We start from the raw sequence: 23711 nt of genomic DNA on the forward strand, positions 1-23711 counted from the left end.
GAACAAGTCACAGGGCTGAGCAGGAGCCAGAAATAGCAACCAGGAGCCTGGGATACACGCGCCGGGAAGGACCACGGCGTGGGCAGCCAGACACCCCCCGTCAGGCTGCCTCATAGCAGAAAACAACCTTCAAATGGCTGCCTCAGTGGAGATGGATGGCAAGAGGGTCACGGCCTTGAACAACCTTTCTTACCTGGCTCCCATCCTACTTTGCTAAGAAAATAACTTGGCTACTCTCGCCTCAATCCATATTTGCAAGCAGCAGCGTTTGTCTCCCCGCAGAGCTGGGGAGAATCCGTCCTTTGGCATCCGAGTGCCCGGACACTACAGACACCCAAACCGGGGACAAACAGAAAACTCCTCAATGACTTGCAAAATGCAACCAAAAAAGCCACCACCACCAGGCTTCAGCTTGCTGCAGGGCACCTGGTCTGCAAAAATCCTTCAGAAGGCAATCGGAGGCTGGAAAGCACCGACTGGACGCGCATGCACCGAGGACGCAGCACTGCAGCTTCCGACCCGGCTGTGAGCGACAGCAGCGAGGAGGGGGCCAAGCCTCCCACTACACCTGTGGACAGTTCTGACCATTTACATCTCAGGTTGAGGGTATCTGAGCCCAGAAAGGACACAGAGAGATGCCCAAATAATATTTTTTGAAGCATAACGACGGTACATGTCCATCATCCTCCAGCCGATTCAGAATAGCTCAGTGGATTTACAGCTGTGCCAGATGTGCTGGGGGTCACCTGCCTCCCACCAAGACAAGGGAGGCAGGTGAGCCCCACTTTTAATCTGAATTACAGAAACACCTGCTCAGCAGGGAGCCCCGCAGCGCGGTTTGCGGGGCGCAGAGGTGCCTCCCCACGCACGCGCGGGGAGGAGGGAGGCCATCTCATCCTCCCCGCCGGGTCGCGGGAGGGCAGGGGCTGCCTGCGGCAGGAGCAGCACGCCAGGAGGCCCAGCCCGGCAGAGGACCGTGCTCTCGGGTTAGGACGACGATGGCTGGATGCAGCCACCAGCTCGCCAAGGTGCCGGGGCCCCAAACCCTGTGCCCCGGCCGCTGCCAGGGAGGGGACCGAAGGGTGGAGCTCCCTTTGCAGGCAGAGCACACCTCTCCAGCTCGGTGCTGGCGTACCTCGCAGCCAGGCTTGGGAAACGCTGATAAGATGAGGGAAAACATCTTCTCTCCCTCCTCTCGTGCTGCCCTCCTTCCAGACAATTAATTTCAGCCCTGCACCAGCCCGTGGCTGTCTTGCGGCGCTGCTGTGAATCATCGGCAGCGAAACGCTGACTCACAGAGGTGAGGCTCCGGATGCGGCTGACGTGGGAGCCCTGGTCCCCGCAGCCTCCTGCGAGCTCGCTCCCAACAACCCTCCTTCAGGTCCCCACACCGCCTCTGCGAGCCCCAGGGAGGCTGCGGCAGCCTCCCTGCAGCAGGGAGATGATGCTTCAAGAGGCCATTTAATCCACTCCGCTCAACACAGGGAGCGGCTCCATCCATACCAGCCCGACAAGCCTTTTAATAGTCTCCTGCGGTGGAATCTCCTCTCCCTGCACCGCCGCCTGCGCCAGGGCTTTATCCTCATCCCTTCAGAGAGGTGTTCTCCAGCACTTCACCAAACCTCCTCCGGTGTAGTTTTGGGCTGGGCTTGTCCCTGTCCCGAGAGCCAGGGCAGAGCTCCTTCTGCCTTTCCGCTATTTCGAGCTCTGCAGCTCCCCACCATCCCCACGCCACCATGACCCCTCCACGGGAGCAGCCCCACAGAGAGCCGGTGCCACCAGCAGCTCAGCCCTGCACGGAGGAGAAGGCAACACCCATGGTAGCTCACTCAGCCCAGGGGCAGCAACCCCTGCGGCCACCATTCAACCAGCAGGACCTGCATCCACCCCAACAGGAAAGTGCCTTCTCAGGTCCATCAGGTTCCAGCCTTGGTCCTTCCCAGAGGCGATGTGGAGGCCCTCGGAGAGCAGCAGGTCTACAGAGCCACAGCGCCAAGGCAGAGACGGCTGCCCAGGGAGGTCCCTGCGGGCCAGCCCCAGGAGCTCCTCTCTGCTCAACCCTGCAAGAGCAGAAAACAGCTGGAGAGGCATGGGCAGCCGGGCCCTGAGCGCTGCTGGGTCCAAACCGAAAGCATGCGGTTCCTCCTCCTGCCGTCAGGGTCTTGGCTGTGCCGTGAGGGTCTAGTCCACGTGCCCTTGCTGCCCGTAGCTGGATGGACCTTGGGGTTCACCTGTCGCCTCTGCCTGGCTCCTGCAGATCCCTCTTAGCCAGGACAGCAAGGCTTTGCGACCGCAGCACTGAGATTTGCCGTCTGGTGCGTAACCTTCGCTTTCTAAGACACCTCATGTCCGCAGCTTGTCTCAAGCCCCCTCCTCATGTCCCGCTGTCTTCTCTCTGTTCCTCAGATCAGTCACACAGATGGACGTTTTAGCATCCAAGCCTTCTTCCAGACAATCACAATCTCTTCTGATGTTCTCCACTTACAGTAAAGCAGTTCCCTCTTCGCCTCACACCAAAGGCATCCTCCAGTTCCCAAGGACCTGGCTCCTCTGCCCAGCAAGCACTTAAATGTGCACACAACAGGCAGGACTAAAGCACGAGAGCACGGGCACCGCATCCCCCAGGCACCCTGTGCAGCAGGACTCAATTACTGCAAAAGCAGCAGCGCACTGGGGTGCTGGGAGAAGCTTTATTGCTCACCCACGCCCTGCCACGACCATCCACCTCATCCAGTCCTCCCTGCAACCATGAGGTGCTTGCAGGCATCGTCCCTCCATCCACTCATGAGCCTTGCACCACACGTCCATCCACGTCACGGCACACCCGCGTAGTCTCACAGCCACATTGCCCATAACTCACCCTTTTCCCACCACCTCCAAGCCTGCTCCCCTCCCACCCGCTTGCCAGGAGCATTTGGAAAGGAGATGTCAGACCACCACAGCATGACGTTCTTCTGCCCAGCAGGATGGTATGAGCTCAAGTAGGTCACGCTAGGAACATGAAGGATAGCCTCGAGCATTCCCTCTTCACCTCAGACGCCTTCCTCACCAGCCTGGGAGCAGACCTAGCACTGGCCCAACTGAGCTCTGCTGCCTTGTCCTGCTAACCAGACCAAGGCTGGCCCACCACAACACAGCACAGCATCAGGAGGACCCGGCGCTGCCACAGCTCCTGCCTTCGGGTGGGGAAGAGCAATGAGGTTTGAACCTGCCGGTGGAGATCACCACCAACTAACCACAAGAGACTGCTCGCAGTGAAACTGCAGGGACACGTCAGCTCCTGTCCCTCCCGCGGAGACGACAGGTCTAGCTCAGAGCCTGCCTGGCAATGGAGGGCAGGAAGGTCTCATCAAGGTTGTCTGGACCAGTCCCTTCCTGAAGACAAGCCCAAGCCTGCCCTATCAGCGGCCCTTAATCAATGTAGGGCTTTGATGGCTATTACAGACACCTTTGTCAGGAGAGGTGGTTGCTTTCCAGCCCCAAGCAAGCCTGGCAAGCTTGGGCTGTTGAGTTGGCGTGCTCTGCAACCACTGACCTGACCTGGAGTTCCTGAGGGATGCTGAGCTGGAGAAAAGGAGTCAAACCCAGGGCTGAAGCAGCCGCCAAGCACCACGATGAGAAGCAGAGGGTGGCTCTTTGTTGACAGGGTGCACGATGGCCAGGCTGGAGCTGCCAAGCGATGAATTGGGTCAGGTGGGGAGAAAATATGAGAGTAAAGGCAGCAAGGATGAGATGATCCTGTGGCAACATACCCCTGTGAGGGCAGTGATCCTGTGTAAGACCTCCACAAGCTTTGGGATCCACCACGTGGAAGGAGCTCACAGCATGGGGCTCTCCCACCTCTCCAAACAGGGCTGGCAAAGCTGCTCTCCTGCAGCAAGCTCAGACTTAATTGACACGTGTTGAATCTGTGTTTGGGCAATTATGTATTTATATTATGTCAGCAGTTGCCAAGAGCCTGGACATCTGCTCGCTCATCATGCGCGAGCCAGGCAGCGCAGAGACATTTGACCCCAGAGCAGGACGCCGGGCTTCTGCAAACACAGCTGACGGGCAGAAAAGTGCCTCCCCCGCTACGAACCGCACCGTCCTCCGCGGGCATCGCCTTCGGGAGATGGGCAGCGACCTGCTGCCCACCGTGGCATCCCCCTGCTCCAGGGTTAATGAAGCAGCCGGAGCTTATTTCACCAAACTACGCTCTGGAAGCCGGGCTCAGCTCCCCCGCGGCTCCAAAGGCATCGTGCCATGGGTCAAAAATGAATCATGAGAAAGTTGCGGGGGGGGGGGGGGGGGGGGCGGGAAGCAAAGTTAAGAAGCCACCGAGTTCACAGGGAGAGGACAGGGCTGTCCCCCAGGTCAGCCTGGAGTGGGGCAGTGATGGCAGCTCACCGCCTGCCCGGCTCAGCTGCCAGCGTCGAGAGCAGCCGGGGCAGAGTCCATCCCGAGAGACCAAACCCTCCTTCCAGCTTGCTCCCTCCACGCCTTGGCCCCAGCCCTCTTGGCACCAGGAAAAACTAGGGAAGAGAACGGTGACCTCCGCTGCGTCCCGGGGGCGGGGGGAACGGGGCCGAGGGGCCTCCTCCTCCAAGCCTGCCAGGGCGCAAAAGCAGCACGTCCTCCTGCCTGCCGCCCTGCTCCCGCCACGCACAGCGGCACATGGTCATTTTGCAAGACCTGGGCAATCTTGGGCCATTTTAAACAAGGTTTCACTCCCACCCTTTCGAGTGACACCTCCCAGCTGAATAAATAAGTTCAGGAATAAGTTGCTGTGACCCCTTGCAGAAGACAGCTCGGGAAGCCAAGAAACACCTTCCACGCAACGTCATTAACATGCAAACAAAGATCTCTCAGCCGGTGGGTCAGGAGAGCAGAGCGGTGATTCAGCCCTTGCAAAAACACCCTGTGCTTCTCCAGATGAAAGTGCAGTCCAGGCACCACCCACCAGCGAGATGAAAGAGCCAGCGCAGACTGCAGCCCCCAGCCACCCCTCGTCCCCTGGGTTGCTCTCCCTGCTCCCGGAGGCCCACGTGAGCGCGTGGGATGGGACCGGCAGCACCAGCCACGCCATGCCGCGTGCCACCGCTGAGCCCAGACACCACAGCATCGCCTTCTTGGCGGACCACGACCCGCCTGCTTAGCGCTCTGGGGATTTCTTTGCTTTCCTCGGCATCCACGGGTCCCTCCAGCCTCACCCATTTCCCCCCCCCAAAAGCCAAGTCCAATCGATGCCCTTGACCACGCCAGGGCCCTGCCTGCACCTGCCCAGCCCAGGCAGGGCAGCAGCTCTGCAGTCCCGCAGCTTTTGGAGGTACCAAAGGGCTGACGCTATTCCAGAGCTCTCCAGTTTCAGCCCGACTCCCTCACGCTCCAGCTCCCTCCCCCTGATGACAGCCACTCGGTAGCACAAGCATAAACGCCTACCTGTCACCAGCCAGCCGAAAACCATCCCCTGCTTCCAGGCAGGGCCACTGCTGCTGCTCCCCGAGAGCCATCCCTGCTGCCCACTGGCCGCCCACCCCAAAGCATCTCCAAAGCATCTCAGCAGGCAGATGCAGGCAGGCGGCGATGGCCGTCTCATTGCCTCCTCGGGAAGGGAGCCTGGTGGCAAGGCTGCGCTGCGCCGGCACCATCGCTGCCTCTTAGGGCCAGGGGCATGTCTCGGCAGGGAACAGCTTGTCGGTCCCCTCCCTGACCGGGGACGGCCACGCCGCCGTGCAGCACCTTTGTGCCAGTACAGCTACACCAGCCCGCAGGCTTACAGGGACCCCAAAGCTCAGCCCATGCCCAGCCCAGAGCACAGGCTCCCACCGGCAGCGTGGCAGCAAAGCCACTCGCACCAGGATCCAGCGGCAAACCAGGCGGCCCTGTGCCAGAAACCGTACGGCCACCGGCAGCCCCGCCCTGCATCACCCTCTGCTGCCTGCCCGCATCCTGCCTGCTGCTCCCGGAGGGAGCCCAAGGGGGTGTGGAAGTTCATTAAGGCTTCTTGCAAAACCAAAGGCTGCCCGGCTTGCCCCCTCTGTCACGTCAGGCAGCCCTGTAAAGCCAGGAATGTGCCTCAAAGGAATGCGTTTGCCTGGAAAAGGCACGCTTGCGCTGTCAGCAGAGTTCAGAGCGCACTAGGAGTGGGGAGACAGGAGATTTATGATACGATGGTGCACCCAGGGCATTCAGCTCTTCCAGCAGAGGTCCAGCAAGAAGCACTGGCTGTGGGCAGGAATATTACAGGAGATGGCAGGGGAGAAAGCAGGCTGCTTAACATTCAGCACACAACATCCTCCGATGCGATGGCACACGGTGAACCAGCCCTGTGGATGCACTGAAGGGTTCAAGCCACCACCCAGAGCAACCTCCCCATCCTCCAGCCCCCAAGCAGCCATCCACACAGCTCCTTCCCACGCTGCAGGATGTCATTTGATCCAGAGACTTTCCAAGTGCCTTACAAACACCCGGCCTTGGGAAGGTCCTAAAGAAAAGGCCCCCAGGGTCACAACTTACCCAGGCAGGGTGGCAGCTGCCCTGAGGGACAGCCCTGAGCAGGGTCACCTGAGCCACCGACACCTCCCCAAACCCTTCTGCACCACCCAGCCTTCCCGTACCGCCCTGAGCACGCCTGTCTCGACACAGCCACCGCCTCAGGGGGACCGAAGGCGCCCAGGCTCCGTCGGCACAACTGTCCCAGAGGGGAAACATGCTCCCCCCGAGTTTTGCAGCCAGCCCACCCTGCATCCACAGCCCCCGGCCCAGCCAAGGGGCTGCACGTGAGCCACGGGGCGCAGCAGCCTTGGGGCTCCCCGCTTTTTGCCCTGCTTTGGCGCAAAACGGCAGCACCAGGCAGGGAAGCGGCACTGAGGTGGAAGCCCCCAACAAAAGGGTCAACGGAGCTTCCAGACAACTTCCTTCCCCAGGGTGACGGTGTCAGTGAGCTTGGGCAGAGGAACCCCAAACGGGGGTTCAGCGATGCCCAGAGACACCCCGGGGTGCCCTCCTGCCCCAGCACAGTGTGGTGTGGCCAGCGGGGCGGCAGGACTCCCACTGTGCCGCCCGGGGGATGCGGGCAATGCCGGGGCAGGCAGGCAGCGGCGCTGGGGACGGTACCCGGAAAGCTCCACCTCTGCCGGTTGCTTAGCGACCAGCATCCCGCAGGAGCCACCTCGCCCGCCTGTCCCTGCCAGCAGCACCAGCTCTGCTGCAAGGGCTCCGGCCGCGGAGGTGAGACCAGAAGCCTCCACCTGGTATCCGCCAGCCTCCCCCTTCCCGCTGACGCACCGGGGCCGTGCTCTGCTGCAATCTGTCCCTGCATCCCACCGGCCCCCACATCTCAGCTCCCAGCCTTGCCTCGGACCCAAGCCCTACAGGAAAGGGAGCAACGCTCTTAGATGAGACAGGCCTCCCGCCCCAAGTCCAGTTGCTGCCTCCAGAAGCTGATAAATGCTAGCTAGAGAAAGGAAAAGGACAAATGGAAACCACTTCACGCCCTCTGAGCCCACCTCAAGCAGCCAGCCCGGCTGACCAGGAACAAGCTTCTCCCACAGCACCACATAACCTGCTTTCCCCGGGACACCGATGCATCCGAGCCCCCCCGTGCTCTGGTCAGCATCATTCTTCACAGCTTGGCTACCTCCTAGCAGGTCCCCAAGCTGCAAAGGGGACCTGCAACCCCCTGCAGCCCCCAGGACCTGCAGGACCTGCAGTTCACAAGCCTCAGCATCGCTGTTGCTTCCCAACTGAGAGGCCAATGTGCTTGGGAAAATCCCTCCAAACAATTCCTTTGCAGGGAGGAAAATGCTACAAGTTCACAGGAAGAAAAGAAGCAGATCAGTAAGTGAAACAAGCAGGAGCTGGAGCTCAAGGAAGAGAGCTGTTCTTGCAAACATCTTTTTGGACATTGCCTGCAATTTATGCTGCTGTTCATCTCACTTCTGAGTGAAGACAGATTAGCTGGCTGGAAAGAGGAGCAGAAAATTGCTATATTAACCGCAGAAAATCAAGACTGGAAAATAGACCTTCTGAGGCTTCCTTAAACTATCCCCAGCACTGGTGTCTCTAGCAGAGGTCTGACCTCTCATGGGTCAGAGCTAGAGAGCAAACCAAGCTTTTCCTTCAACTTGGCACCTGAAAATCTGATTAATCATCAGTGCTGCAAGAAATCAATGCGACCGCAAGCACACTGCCCCAAAGTCTTGTTAAAAAAGCTGAGGGGCTTCCACGAGCTTTCAACCCTGCAGTAACAGCCTCCTTGCAGCTTGGCACTGGGTGCCAGCACTGCAGGAGGCAAAGGCCCCATGCATTAAAGCAGCCCCAGACACCTGCACTTGGGTCTCCAGAGGCCGCTCTCCCAGAGGTCCCCACCTGCCCTCGCGCCCCCGCCCAGGGCCGTGCAGGATGGCAGGGGAGCTGCTGCCGGCTGGCGCGGCCCGGCATCCCACGCCCAGCTCGCTCACCGGCATCATCAAAACCAAAGGTTTCTCAGTGAAGCGGAGTAAAATATCTTAGGTGGCTTGTTTTTTGGTTTTTTTTGGTTTTTTTTTTTAAGATATGAGAAGGAGATACTTTGTGCAACAAAATGACTACTACTATAGGTTTTTTAAAAGAAATAAACACCACCACCCCCCAAAAAAAACCCAACCCATTCTTCTTGGAATGCAGGTTTAATAAGGCACCGAAGACTGGTCAGAGACACCAGCAGGGCCAGGGCAGCAACCAGGAGCCACAGCGGGCTGCTCTGCCAAGGCCCACGCCACGCTCCCTCGTGCGCGCAGGCAGCCGCCTTCTGCTAGAGAGCAAGCCGCTGACACCTCTCCAGGCGCTGGGCTGAGCTGGTCCTGGACTACAGGACAATGCCACCACTTGGGATTTATGCCATTTGCTTTGTATTATTCCCAAATACAAAGCTTAAAATTCCTTTTTTTTTTTCCCCCATCGTCAACTGAAAGTTGAAGCCTGGTTTACCCCTCGGGTGCGGGCAGGTCTGCGCCAGCGGCAGGCAGCAGCACCCCCCTGCACGCAGGCAGCTGGGTGGGTGCAGGTCCGCTCCCGCTGCCCGCACTCACATCTGCCCACACTGTGCCCGCAGACCCCACGTAGGAATCCAGCCCAGGTATGACACCAAGTTTGCCACTCAATTTTAACCTTTTCTTCCCTGGCACCGCTCCTCCGCTTCCGCGCGACCAGATGCCAACCCTGCCAGAGGGGTGGCAGGAATCGGAGTCATTTCGATGACGCGCCGATCTCAACCTGACGAACAGCTGTACAAACCATGCCAGGGCCATAACGGGGAGAGATGCAGAGAATCCCCAGCTCCCACTGCAGAACTGCTCCAGCCTGGTGCTCCCCCAGCCAGCATCCTCCAGGCCTCACCCCAGCGGGGGTCCACCACGCCGGCCGGCCTCCCAGGCACGAGGCAGACATTTTTTGGTAAGCAAATATTGCTGATTTTCCCTCGCGCTCCCTCAACCCTTCCATTTTACCTCTCGGACAATCCTGAGCAGTTGTTTTTCTCGGCTGTTTAATCTCTCTCCAGCTCCCAGAGGATGTACGCTTAGCGCCTGCAGAAGCTCATCTAGCTTTGATGTGTCTCAAATTCTACCCCCAGGCAGGTGACGGGTATTCAGGGAAGTTGAACAATTAAATGACAACAGAAGGAAGGGCTGGAGGAGAGGTTTAAAAAATAAATAAATAAAGGGGAAAAAAAGGCAAACCTGAATGAACCTGCCCACCGCACCCAAGGGCAGAGCCCCAGGGTGGGCAGAGCCCGGGGTAACCACCTGTACCTCCTGCTCCCGTGCTCGAGAGGAAGGTCCCAATCCAGGCACCCTGGGCACAAAAGCCTGCTCCCGGCACAGGAGGGTGCTGCAGCCAGCCTGCAGGCAGGGACCCGGGACCCCAGCGCCGCAGCCGAGCTGGCCCCACCACAGCACAACCCAAGGGACAGATTTGTGCCCAGGAGGTCCTGGACACAAGTGGCTGGCAGAGGCGGCAGCGCGCCCCGGCACACAACTTGTGCCAAGCGGACGGGGGCACAGGCTGGCTCGGCTCCTGCCCTCCCAGCTAACCGGGGGCAGCCTCAGCCAGGACCGGGGACGCAAAGCCAGCAGCGGCTCCCGGGCAGATCCGGGCTCAGCCAGGTCCATCCCAGCCTGACCCCTCTGCCCCACACAGCCCCGCCTGGCAGCAGGGCTGCCGCGCACGGAGCGGTGACACCGTGGCTGCCATGAGCATGAGGCTCCAGCGCCCTCAGCACGGCGTGCGGGGAACAAGACAGAGATGCTTCTTATACCTGGCAGCCATCCCCGATGGGTTCGCCGCTCCCCACCGTGGCTCGGGACGGGAGGCAGGACACCTGGCCCGCCGCGGGAGGAAGGTGCATGGGGGAGCAGCGCAGGCAGCTGCGGAGGATGCTCAGGGTCGGGTGTGCGGGAAGAAGGCACGGTGGGCTGGCCTGGAAGAGGCGTTGGATGGGTGACGGCCATGTGGGGATGCAGGCAGGGCTGTAGCCCAGGCAGAGCACCAACACGCTGCCCCCACCCCCGGGCTGGCATGGCACCGCGTGCCTCTGCTTGCCGGTCCCTGGTCACTCCTCAGGGACCTGAAGGTGGCCCATGATGGGTGCCTTCTAGAAGACGAGAGAAGTCTAGACTTTCCAAGAGATGTGGCTGCCCGTCTTGGTTGCCAGGTGGGCGAGCTGAGCGGTGGCAAGGCTCCTGCCACCCCAGACAGCCTCTCACCCCCCACCAGCATCACCCCCCCGGGGCCAGCGCAAGGGACCCACTTGGAGGTGGCTCTGGAGCGCGGGCACCTGATCCATGCCAGAAGCACACCCGTTCGTCCGGCTCTCCCCAGCCTGCCCCGACTTCAGGGCATCCGTCCAGGGCAGTGGTGCAGCCACAGCCACCAGGAGCCACGTCACTGGCGCGGGGGCTCCATCACCAGTGCCTCTCGGGATGAGGCAGCACACGCACCGCTCGGCACTGCGTCCCCTGCAACGACATCAGGGACAGCCACTGGGGCTGTCACTGGTGGCAGCAAAGGGGTGGGACGGCAATCCGCCCGGCATGGCCGCAGCATCCGCCACGTCTGAACGTCTCCGTCTCCCCGGCAACCTGGGTACCAGCGCCTTCTTACTTGCAGCTGAGCGGTCTTGTGCAGCAAAAGCCATGCTGAATCCATAGCAGGATTACAGCAGCCTTCTCCTTCCCTCACCCTCCTGCCCTCTCCATCCAAAATTCATCATTAAAACATAACCTTGCGGTGGGGAACAAGAAGCATCACGCCAGTGTCACGGGGAGTAGCAGCACTCCTGCTCACCCCACCAACCACCACTGCCATGGGGTTTACTGGGCACCACTGGGCTTTTGGCTGGAGGAAAGTGGGACCTGTGCAGCAGTCGCATGTGGAGTGATGGACACCATCTCAATGCCGGCTACCTCGAATGGCCTGGGCCATTACGTGCACATGGGAGCAGGATGAGCGTCCTCCAGGTGACATCAGTGGCAAGGAGACCCAACCTCACTCTCCATCCAGCACATTCGGTGGCCTCAGAGGCTCCAAAAGCTCCTCACTGCAGCACAAAGCCCCCTCCAGTGCCCCGCCAGCTTCCCCATTGCCCTATCAAGCATCCGGCCTTCTTTGCAGGTGGGGAAGGACACAGGCCAAGACCCGAGGTCCCAGGACAGCACATGGCTCTATGAAGAACTGGCCCTTTCCAGAGGTCCCTGAGCAATGCCACAGTAGAGAAAATACCGGCCATGCTGAGGACCCTCTCAGCAGGCTGAGACGCCGTACACAGAGGCATGACAAGCACCCAGCCCCCGTGCAAGGAGCATCCCCTGGGAAGGCACCGGGGAGGCAGGCGAGCCCCGGCACCCCGGATGTGAACAGAACCTGTTGGCCAACACAACCTGTTGGCCTCCCACCAAGCAGCTCTCGGCACCTGCTCTTGTAGCTGCTGAGGATGGGAAGTGGCCCAAACACTGTTTAACCCCTTCAGCAACACGGAGGAAAGCCAAGAAAGGAAAATCAAAAGCCTCTGTCCCAGAACAAAGGAGAGAGCAGCAAGGGCCGTGGGGGAGCCGGGCTGGAAGAAGCCCAGAGAGGTGCCACCACTAGCACCCGTCTGTCGGAAGATCGTGCCACAGAGCATACCCGGGCCAGGGCCGGGTGCTCTCCCGCACGTGGTCCAGCCTCCACATCCACTCTTGGGAGCGAGTCCTGCAGATCAGCACCCCGCATCGCGCCTGCTCAGACACTGCCTACAGCTTCACATCCCTTGGGTCCTGCTGTGCCAAAAAAGCTGCTGAAACATCCGTCTCGGGTGCAAGTCCTCCTCTGCAAGGATCTGAGAACGGACAGCTCTTCCTTTCCACCCAGCCTCAGTGGGATCACCAGTTCAGCAAGGCAGGAGCCCATCCCAGTCCTTCACACCCTTGGCCAAAACCAGTGGTGAGGGTGGTACCTCACGTGGGAACAGAGCTCTCTGCCACGCTGAGACCCGCCAAGGACTTGGGCAAGCACACGGCCATCGGAGCAGCAAAGCTGCGTCTTCCAAGGAAAGCCCCACCTCCTGCCACCCAAGCAGACAGCGCCGCACGTCAAAGGATCACAGCCCGGCACGGCTCTCGGGCAGAGAGGCCTCCAACAGCCAGGCGGAGGGGGTCAGAGACGGGCGGGCATCCCAGCTCACCCCAGCGTAACACAGCACAGGGAAGCCCGGCTCCGAACCGACGTGATGCAGAAAAGGTTAAAAGTATCAGCCAAAGCAAGCAGGGTGTTTGGCCAGAAGCCAGCCGTTCCCAAGCCGAGTTCGAGGGAGCTGGCAGCTCCCGCCAGCCTCCAGGGCGTGCATTGCCACATACCGCAAACCTGTTTGCTCAGCCCAGGCCAAAGCAGCTGGGATGGCAGAGAGCAAGCTTCATTGACCAAGGCACGTCTCACAGCAAGGATGGGCCCCAAATCAAGAGGAAAGCGCACCGGCAGCCCCGAGCCGGGACGGGGGGAGCAGGCACAGCACTGCCCCGGCACCCGCCGCAGACGGCACCGCCACCGAGCAAACAGCCGCAGCGCTGCCAGCTCCCGCCGGCTGTGCCAGGGCTGGCAGCGCTGCCGGCCCAGCCAGGGTCCCACCGCTGCACCGGGCGAAGGGCAGGGAGGAAAGAACAGCTCCGTCTTCCCAACTACTCCGTAAAACGGACCAACAGCGTTTCTCAGGCAAAAGGCGATCCGTGCAGCGTCCTGGCCCGGTTCTTATAATAAGGAGCTGATCCGGCCCAGGGCGCTGGGGAGGGACCTCAGCAGCTGCTCCGTGCTCACCTGCGCGTCGCAGCCGTTCGGAACTGCCTGCGAGCAGAGCTACGGGGCTAAACCATCTCAGTGCCGCATCCGGACAGCGCAGGGGGCTCTGCCTGGGGGACGGGGCTGCCCCGCTGCGGAGCTGGCCATGCCCCGCTGGCCCCTGCACGCTTTTTCGGACGGGGAAGGAGCCGCCCAAGAGGTGCCACGGCCAAATGGAGCAGTCAGCCCAGGCAGGGACCAGGCTCTGCAGGGAGACACCGGGACCACCAGCCCTGCAGCCATCCCTCCCCTCCTACTCCAACCCTTGCGCAGGGAGGGCACCGGAGCGGAGCCCGGGGCCGTTCTGGTGCAGCAGAGGGATGGAGGCCGAACCAAAGGCAGTTACGGCAACAACCAGTGCGCTCTGAACCCAGTTCCCCCAGCTGCAGACACACCCCGTGGCCGACCACTGCAGAGCACCAGCAAGGCACCTCACATACACACCAGAAGCAGGCAGGGGTGTTGCAAACCACGTGGACCACCCATCACCAGGGAACGCTCTTCCTCCACCAGCGATGGTGGAGAGCAGCTCCCGTCCCCGCTCCAGGCGCCCGCTGCGGCAATCACCGCTCGCGGACCAAAGCAAGCAGAGGAAGGTAGAGACCACGGGTTCAGCCGTCTCGTGCTGGGACGTAGCAGCCAGGGGAGATCCGCTGCCCGACGTGCAAGAAGAACACAGGACCAGACACCCTGAAAACCACAAGGCCAGCCTGTAAGCAGCGTGTTGGAAGAGGAGAGGGGCTTGAGTAGGTGAAAAGCACCTAGAGCAAGGGGAGCCACCGAAGGGAGCCCAGCTCAGGCACGGGCTCGGCCCTGCCTTCTCCCATCTTCTCCTTCCTTCCAAAGGAAGGCCCAAGCTCTCTGCCTACAGTCATCATCCTCTGATCTGCAGCCCCAGAAGAGCCCTGCTCGGGGTCTAAAGCAGTGGCCACAAAGTGCCATTTTCCCCAAGGTAATGGTCATGTCTTGTGCACCACTTCTGGAGGGGATGGAATAGTTCAGTTGGAAGGGACCTACAACGATCATCTAGTCCAACTGACGGATGACCATCTCCTTCGAGCAAGCTCTCAAGGAAACAGTCCCTTCCCTTTGCCCCTGCCTACCGAATCCCAGCAGCAAGCCCTTCACGGCATCCAGGAGGTAGGGTATTACATCAGCTGTGAGGGAGCTGTAGATGCACAGAGAAACGAGCAGCTCGTGGCCAGCACGATCGCTGTGCCGTGACGGGAGCATCACCAACCCTTCCAGAAGCAGGGGGACACCTCCCTCGGCACAACGCGGCAGCTGGTCCGGGCTGCGCTGGCAAGGCTTCGCTTGCCTGGACTTGCCAGGGAGCCGGGACCCGCAGGCGACCGGCACACGGCTCAGCGAGCTGGCCCAGAGCACACAGCCACGAAGCCGTTCTGCTGTGCAAGTGCTTCCCCGAGTCCCCAGTGCTGGCTCACGAGACACAACCGGAAGAGGGGAACACGAACGCACCCAGACCTGGGCCACCGGCCCCCAGCTGCACCCGGGACACCGAGGTCACGAGTGAAAGCGAGGGGTTGGCTGGGTACCAGGGGTCACCGTGGAGGTGGTGCTTGTCCTCCTGCTCCCTGGGCCACCCCAGTGCGGGGAACCCCGACAGGGACTCACCCCCGCGCAGGGGTAGAGCTTCCTGCCGGGCATCGCCCGGGAGCCGAACGCTCCCACATCGGCGGTGGCCGGTGCCCAGCCTCCCAAGCAGCCTTCCTCGTGCACAGCCCCGGAGCGGAAGCACACAGGCACCCCACCCCGTGCTGGAGGGAAACTGAGGCACGCGGCGATGCAGGATCCACTGAAGTTGGGCCTGCACCTCTGCCCCCAAATGCACCAGTTCCAAAATTGGTCTTCCAGCACCCAAACTCTTCAGCATACAGAGACGGGACAAGAAACCTTGCAATTCTCACTTTCCCTACAGACACGTGCCCCCAGACAAGGGCAGAGCTGGCGTCTTGCCAGACCTGCAAAGAGCTGTCCTGGAGGGATGGTCTTGTCGCACTGCTGGTGAGAAAGCCCTCAAAAAAGTACCGAGCTGCCCCGCTCAGAGCCAGAGACGCCTCTGGCCCCAAGGAGCACGCCGCAGCCGCCCATCACAGCCCTCGGCAAGGACGCGGACCCCCTGCCCGCACCCAGGGCGCTGCCTGCCTCTGCACCCTTTGCCTCGCGTGGGCGGGAGCCAAACCCCGGCGGGCAGCAGGGTTCCGCGGATGCAGCGAGCCTCGCGGTGCACGCTGCCGCGCGCTCCTGTCACCCGGGAAAGAGCCAGGGCAGCGGGGTGCAGCCACGGAGCTCCTTGTCCCCAGTTTTCAGATGACGACAACTTCCTCCCATCTTGGCCCCAGAGCAAGGGTAGTGCTGCTCCGCTGCTCTCCGCCCAGGCTCGCCTTGCAGGTCAGGGAGGGAAAGCACAAGTGGGACCTCGTCCTCCCGGCTATCCCTGGCCGCACACCGTCTGCAGGACGCGCAGAAGCAGCTGACAGCTGGTTTCACAGGGACGGCACCGGGCAAACCGACCCGCTGTGCTCTGGGCCCCGGAGCAGAGCAGCCCACCCAGCTGGAGGGACCGCGGGGATCTCCGAGAAGGCCTGGACCACAAGCCCTCAACTCTTTCAGGCATCCCAGCAATTTAATTCTGCAGCTCAGACCTGTCGCTGTCCTCTCCCATCCTTCGCTCCCAGCTGCCCAGCAGTGCCAGCCTCCCCAGGACGTGCCTCAAGCCGGCCGTGCCCAGCCCCCGCGAGCCCGGGGACCTACGCCCTGGGCTCGGATCCACACCCGACAAAACACAACGGCCGGTTTGCAAACATGCCGCCTTCCTCAAATCCTCCGCACAAAAGAGAGCACGGAAACTCGGCGTTAAGCGTGACGTCCCAAAGTCGCTCCGTCAGCGGGCAAAGACTCAGGCAGCCGGTAGGAGCCTTTCTGTTGGCAAAGGGGCTGTTGCCCAACTCCTAACTAAACCAGGAAAAAATCCCAACGCATAAAGAAAGCCAGCCCAAGCCCAAGCCCAGCAGTTTTGCGCTTTGGTGGTAGGAGGCCAGATTTCCAGTCCTGCCGGGGGTTTCTGGCAGACGAGCCTCCCTGCAGCACCGGCTCCGTGCTGAGCAACCCCCTCCAAGCTACAAAACCCACTCAGCCTTGTGCGGGATCTGGAAAGGAGAATAAAAGCTTTCAGGATAAACTCACGCTGCTTCCAGGTGCTGCTCTCAGCGCTCTGCTCGGGCACAATTCAGAACCTGCAAAGAAGAAAGCAGATTTGGTTAAAAAGAAAAGAAAAAAAACCCTTCCCAGAGCTGATGGCAAGTGCACAGAAGGACGTTAGCCAGGCGCTTCATCACAAGATGGTGCCCGCACGGCTCGAGCACTGCGTTTAGACTCCATACAAATCTGCTTGCTGGAGAATGTAAGCTCCAGATTATGCTAGATGCTGCTTTACTCTCAAAAAGATTGATGTGAAAACAGCACCTTCTCACGCAGTCAGTCTGCCCGCTGCATGCGTTGCGAGCCAGCTCTGCTCATTTGAGTGATAAAAGCAAATATTTACTACAGGCAGTGCCACAGAACCAACACACCTCTGAGAAATGAAACAGATACCCTCCTGGCTCGCGCTGCCGGGCGCTACCCAAGTTCTCCTTTCAGGGCCATCTGTGCCGCCCCATTGTCGCCCATCCCTCCGGCTCACCGGCACGGCCCCTGCGGTAACGCCAGGGGCAACGCCTGGTCGGCAGGACTTTCACCCGGGGTGACGATGCAGGTCGGTGAGGCAGGACCCACGGGAGCCAGCCCCACTCGCTCCTCCACGGAGTGCCCAGCAGCCCTGGCACAGCAGGAGTAAAATCAGCAGTTTTAACAGGAACAGCCCAAATCCTGCAACAGCATTTTCAGGGCCACGTTTTAGATGACAACTGCATCTAACGGGGGAGGAAAAACTGCCCAGCAGGCACTACGGTTAGATGAAGGAGGAAGCGCAGTCCCACAGCACAGCAAGGATACCTCCTGCTTTCCCAAGGGTTAATTGTCAAACATCCTCCCGTAAGCACGGCAGCAAAGCAGGCAGGATGACCCGCCTGTGCAAAGCGCCCACCTCTCCCACGGATTCAGCAAAAACCTTTCCACTCTCCGCAAGCAAGCATCAGCTGTGAGCAGCCCGACACAGCTCGCCCTGCGCGACACCGATCCACAGCAGCTTTCCCAAGAGCTCGCTCGGGACATAAAAGCTGCTCCACCTCCACCTGGACAGAGTCCCCAAGCAGCACGGTGACACGCAGCGACTGATCCACGGCTGGGCAGCTGCCACGCGGGGCTCTGGCCATTCCCTCCCGGACAAGGACAGGACCCGCTGCTGTCCCCCAGGCAGAAAACCTGTTGCAACAAGGCCGGGAGCTCCGGCACCTCCAAGGAAACAAAATCACCTTTAAGCAGGGAGAAATTGCACCCCCAAATGATTTGCATGAGACACAGAAAGAGGAGGGAGTTACAGCCACCACCGCATGCGTGGTCCTGTCCCAGCTCTCCGCGGCCGTCACACGAGGGGAAGCACAAGCAGGACGTCATCGCGCGCTGTCGCTGGGCACGCTTTCGTACACCCCTGCCCACCAGGGACAGATTCCTTAGCAGCCACCGCGTAGACTGGTTTTACTTGCTCAGCCGTCTCGCTGCGTGGGGAGCGGGGCTGGGATGCAACACGGGGCATCCCTGTACCCAGCCAGCCGGCACCAGCGCTGGCTGCACCCGCAGCCCCAGGACCCCCACCCACCGCACCACGGGGCTGGCGTTGCAGGGCCTGAACACCTCCATGCCAGCGCCCAGCACAGGAGCGGAACGCGAGCCCCGGTGCACAGCTCGCTGCTCCCCCAGACCTGCAAAAGGCATTTTCCCCGCCCACTCGCAATTACGCACAGAGCCTGCGCTGCCCACGGGCCACGGGATGCCGCTGGTGTGTGGAGGCTACTGTCCCATGCCCTTACCTCCGTGCCCACACCCCTCGATCCCAGAGCCCACGACAGACCTCTCGCTCGTGCACCAGCCTCCGCTGGCACCAGAAGCCACCGCCCAGAGGCTAACGAGCCAAAGGAGAGAGCGAGCCCCATCAGGAGAAGAGCCCTGCCCTCTCCCAGCAGCAGGACACACAGGCACCCCAACGGGCCAAGCTGATCCGGGGAACGGACCCCGATACCAGCAGCTCCTGCACCCACCCGCAGACGGTCGCACAAAGCCGTGGGGATCTGTGGGGCTCTCTCCCCTCTTCGGCGCAGCCTCCGTGACCCTGCTCCTATTCTGCCAAGCCCAGCGATTTTTGTGGGGGCCTGTGCTGCTCCCGGGTTCGTACGCTCAGCTTTCTCCCATCCCAGCTGAAGGGCGAGTCAAGAGATGCACAGCAGAGATGGGCAGGCAGACGCGCAGCCAGGCACGAGAGCAGCCAGCTTTTGATAGACCCAGAAGAAGGAGTATCGCGCCAGCGGCCCCGGCACCCGGGGCTCACCAGGGCTGCACCGCGTTCCTCCTGCGAGGGAGGATGGAGGGTGCAGTCACCAAAGGCAGGGCAGCGGCACTCAACGCTCCCCAACCTGCCTGGGTTAACGCTGCCAAACAAAGCCCCTGTGCTCTCCATCAGACACCGACCGTCCCTCCTTCCCGTCTTCTGCTGCGTGAAGCAGCATTCACCGGGCTGGCTGCATCGCAGCAGGCTCTGAGCTATAGACACTTTGGGATCTGAGCTCCTGCATCAATTAGTATCATATTAATGAAGAGTTCTGAGAATACAGGCAGCGGGAGCAAGACCTTCCCCCAACCCTGCTCACTTCTGCCTGCAAACAAGCAGCTCCCCGTAACACTCTTGCTAGCAAAAAATCCATGCTAGATTGCATCGCTATCTCTTGCCATGGAGCTCTCTCCAGCGCCAGGCCAGTGCATGCACCATCTCAACCACAGACAGTGCCCCGGGCTTGAAAACATCCCACAGTGACCCACATTGTCACAACATCGTCATCGCAATCATCCAGCCTGACCCTGACGGGGCGAGCGTGAGCGCTGGCTGTGGAACCAGGCGGCGGGACACCAGCGGCAGCCAGACGAAGGCTACGGTCTGTGCAAGGGGCAGGTCCCGGCCAGCACCGCTGGCAGGCTCAGCCGCTGGCTGGGGTCAGGAGGGAGCCATACGCTGAGCCCAGCTCACTCAAATCTAGGCCAGCATGCTGCAAAAATGCTGATGCGTCCAACGAAGGGCAAGGAAGGGGACAGGGATTCATGCTGTCGCCTTCACATGTCCAGCAGAGCAGGAACATAAACAGGGCAGGGCAGCGCGGCAGCCCCAGGGCAGCTCAGCTGAGCACGAAGCATGACTGGAGAGAGGTCCAGCTGTGCACGCTCCACCCCGCACCGGGATCACATCCGCTCTGCGAGCCCAGAAGAACAGCCCAGCCAGCGCTCGGCAGGAGGTGACCATGGACCACACCACCATGGGCCCTCCCGGTTGCCCTGCCTACGCACGCTGGGCTGCCGCAGCCAGCAGCGCCGCGCCGGGGCGGGACTGAGCTCCAAAGCCCTTGCAGGAGCACAGAAGTGGCCAGGCGGGCTTACAGCGATGGTGGAAGTTGCCACCAAAACACAGCACGGACAGCTGCGTTTTCTCTACGTCCTGTAGTACTTCCAATCGTCACCCTGAAGTCGGCTGCATTTCTCACAGATGTATCACACACGAGACCAAGGTGACCCACAGGGATTTACTCATGCCATACTACCAGAAAGCATTTCTTGGTTCCCCAAAGAAGAGCCCCAGTGAATTTGCAGAGGTAATGGCCCCTCCCTCACATAGGCAAGCGTACACCCAGAGCCAGATCAGATCTCAAAGGCGGTTTGTGTTGCTCTGGCCGCTTCACTCTGCAGGACCTTCATCTATCAGGACTTGCAGTAAGTCTCCTGAACGGCAACACTGCTGAGAATTCAGGCTGGGAGTTTCCCACCCCAAAGTTCACCCAATGTTGGGTTTGTATCCGTGTCAAAAATTGCACCTTCCCATCGTGAGCAGCAGACCCAGCTGTACGACCACCCCTCGGGCCCTAACACAGCGCCGCTCTCCCACTTTGAGACCTTTGCCACGTCCCTCTCATCACCGGCAAAGCACAGACCCAAAGCTTCGTCAGGTGCCACGCCATCCCACGCTCAGCAGGAGCTCCTGCCAGCAGAAACACTGCCAGATCGATAGTGCACCTCATTAGCACATTTAATTGCTTCCCTCATACACAGGGGTACTGCTTCCCCAACAGGATCATTAAGGAGAAAAAGCCGCAGGACCCCTCCCAGCACTGCAGCCCTTCATGCCTGGCCACCTGGGTGGTGGTCCCATGTGGACGGGCAGGAGGAGGATGCGAAGGGCTGGTCCCTCCCCGCTTCCGCCCCGCAGCCTGCCTCTGGCCCCGCCAGGATGCCTTTCGGCTGGCACTCACCCCGGCCAGTACGATTAGCTGATTACAAAGGGGAATATGTCATTTAAAACGCACAATCGGATTTCCCGGCCCTTCTGCCCATAACAAAATGTCTCGTGAAATGGCTCATTCTGTTCTGCCATAGAAACGCGTTTCCCTTCAAAAGCCTGATACGGGGGGGGGGGGGGGGGGGGGGGAGAAAAGGCAAAGCTAAAAATATCTTCTGAAAGATACCACGACAGCAACAGATTCACAGGAAAATGAGGTGGGAAGGGGGCTGTGAATGTGTTAAGATCCTGTTTAATCTCTCCCCAGCCACCTAAAAAATCCACTGAAGGCAGAAACGATACCTCAACATTTCCTTTGTGCGAGAGATGACTCCACCCTGTGTTTTCCTCTCCATCTGATGCTCGGGGAAGGATACCAGCACTCATCTCCGCTCGGCTGCCAGGCGGCGAGCGGGGCGCCGGCAGTGGGTTAGTAGGAGCAGAGGGAGGAAGGAGCCGGTGGGTGGAACCTGGCAGCAGGGCCGCGCTGTGAATCCTCATTCAGCATCGCCTCAAACGCAGGATGCGATTTACACTAGAGCAGCACCTGGTCTTGGTTTCCCACCTCATCGCCGATACCTTGCAAAGGAGCATCGGTCCTCGGGACCGAGAAGGGGCCGGGGACAGCAAAGCCCCCGAGATGGCCACAGGGTCCAGTCATAGCTGGTGGGCAGAGGGCTGGTTTCTGAAAGGGGATGGAGCAGATACTACACTGCTACCACATTTCGTCTCCACAAAGAGGCCAAATGCCCGAGTGAAACTGCTGACCTGCTGGCAACTGCAGATCTGCAGCTTCAGCCTCGTTTGTCTCATGTTTTGAGCACAATAGGGTCAGCCCAGTCTCCTCTCTGCCCTGTGATCACGCCGCACCCGGGATGCCGCTCACCCAGACCCGGCTGCTCCCGGACACAGCAGCTCCCGCACGGGGCAGGCCCAGCACGGGGCACTGCTAAGCACCCAGGGGAGCTAGCAATGCCCTCCGGAGGGCAAAACACAGACCATCAGCAGACGATGGAAAGAAACTCCTCTTCCAGAGCATCATCATCCAGATTTTAAGGCTCCGTCGGCTGCTCCCGCCCTCCCAGACAGCAAACCTGGGAGTGTGCACGGGCATGCCCACGGGCGTGCACACGCTATCAGCAGGGCACTGACTAATTCTCAGCTTCAATGCAGAGCACCCTCAGCTGCGTACTGGGACAAGCAGACATGAAGTATTTATACCAAATCACCCACCTAGGGCTCTGGGATGACTGCCCCTTTCCACACAGTCCCACAGCTCCCTGTCTAGCGCAAGGAGAGCGAATCTTGGCTCCTGTCCCAGTTGTACAAAAGCTAAGCCCAACAGCTCTTGGTACAGATGCCTCCATGCACCCCCAAACAGTTCACCTCCTCGGAGCAAGGCAGTGAGGAGGGAGCAACTATCATCCAAGACAAGGGACATCCACGAGGCCTGGGCCCAACATCCTGCTCTGCACCAGGGGCACGCTGTGCAGACAGCAGAGCCGCCGCAGAAAGCAGCCACTGCTTCCATGGTGGAAGATGTGGTTGCCCAGATCTCTTCCTCTTCCCTTTAAGGCACACTTAGGTCCTAAACAACCCACAAACTTCCACCCAAGGGCTGGGAGGAGAGGAAAGATGGATCTGCAGCCAGAATGAAATACTGCAACATGTCGCCATCAAAGACGGTCTCCTCCCACCAGGCTTCCCATCTCCTGTAATCCAGACAAGGTGATGTGCACGAGAAAGACTGGTCCGCTCAGCAAGCCGCCTCGCTGGCAGTAGTGATGCTCAACTTTATAGACCCAAATGGCACCGGGCAGGTGCTGGAAAGGAGCTCCCAAGGGAGACTGTCCTCCAGCTCCCACAAATACATAACAACTCCTTCCAGGCTCAAGCGACAGCACGAGCCAACAGTGAGCGTGAGTCCAGGCTCAAACCCCAGCGTCCCCACGCAGGAGACGGCCAGGGCCAGCCCCTCCGCTCAGCACCACAGAACCTCACAGGTCTCCCTGGCACAATCGCCCGGGCTGTGACAAATCCAAACCTGCTGACTCAGAGCCACCCGACTGCTCTAATGAGAACAATAAGCTACGCAGCCATCACTGTCACAGCCTCAGCGCAAGCACATTTTTAGATGCCGTACAAGAGTCATGTATTTGTAGCTGCACAAGTCTTCCTGCACAGGAGCTTCCAGCAACCGGGGACTCGGGAACCTCCGCCGTTTCGCATTTCTTCTTTTGCGTCTATGCTTAAAACAGGGCTTCAGACTCGGCTCAGACCCCCAAGTGACAGGCACCGCATGAAAGTCTACTATATAGCTAAACACAGGCCGCACAGACGCCCACGCTGATCTGCCGCAAAGCTTAAGCCCGTACGCAGCCCATCTCCTCACACGCTGCTTCCCTATCAGTACCCCAGCTGTCGCGCAGGGGCCGCAGCGCCGTGCCCAAGGCGGCAGGGAACTATCCCCAGTCCATAGCCGAATAAAATTAAGGCAAAGGACACTCAAGTGATGTCTGCGAGGCTGGGCAGGAAACTCGGAGCAAGCCCGGGAGCAGCCAAGCCCGCCCCCTGCCCTTTAACCGACAGGTCATTCTCTGTGACTTCCTAATTTAGAAATCCTAATTAGCTATGGGAAAGATTTCTTTTTTTAGGGACAAAATTAATCAAGCACCTGACTGGTCTGTCCGTCTGTCTCTGAAAACCTCCTCTAGTAACGCAGAAGTCACCAGCAGTGCTAGAGCAAGGAGGAACGCGGGCAACGCAGAGTGACGCTGGAGCTGCCCACGGGACGAGGGCTCGGCGCTGCCAGCAGAAAGCGTGAAAGGTTATTCTGTAAATCAATGAGAGATCCAGCTCCTCACCAGGACCAAGGTCATCACCCAGAGCT

The 23711-nt window shown here is 60.2% G+C and overlaps 1 protein-coding gene across 10 annotated transcripts in view; it reads right to left on the reverse strand.

Moving 5' to 3' along the window:
* Positions 1–23711, reverse strand: part of EPB41L1 (erythrocyte membrane protein band 4.1 like 1) — a 72361-nt gene that overhangs the window by 46169 nt on the left and 2481 nt on the right. For 7 of the 10 annotated variants that reach the window (XM_075516921.1, XM_075516919.1, XM_075516916.1 and 4 more), the window contains exon 2: positions 16537–16588. The gene's annotated coding sequence lies outside the window, so the exon portion shown is untranslated. Of the gene's footprint in view, positions 1–16536; positions 16589–23711 lie in introns of those variants that run through there. The other 3 variants (XM_075516920.1, XM_075516912.1, XM_075516913.1) reach the window with 1 other exon arrangement.

Source organism: Mycteria americana, chromosome 14 (assembly GCF_035582795.1).
Source record: "Mycteria americana isolate JAX WOST 10 ecotype Jacksonville Zoo and Gardens chromosome 14, USCA_MyAme_1.0, whole genome shotgun sequence".
NCBI lineage: Eukaryota > Metazoa > Chordata > Aves > Ciconiiformes > Ciconiidae > Mycteria > Mycteria americana.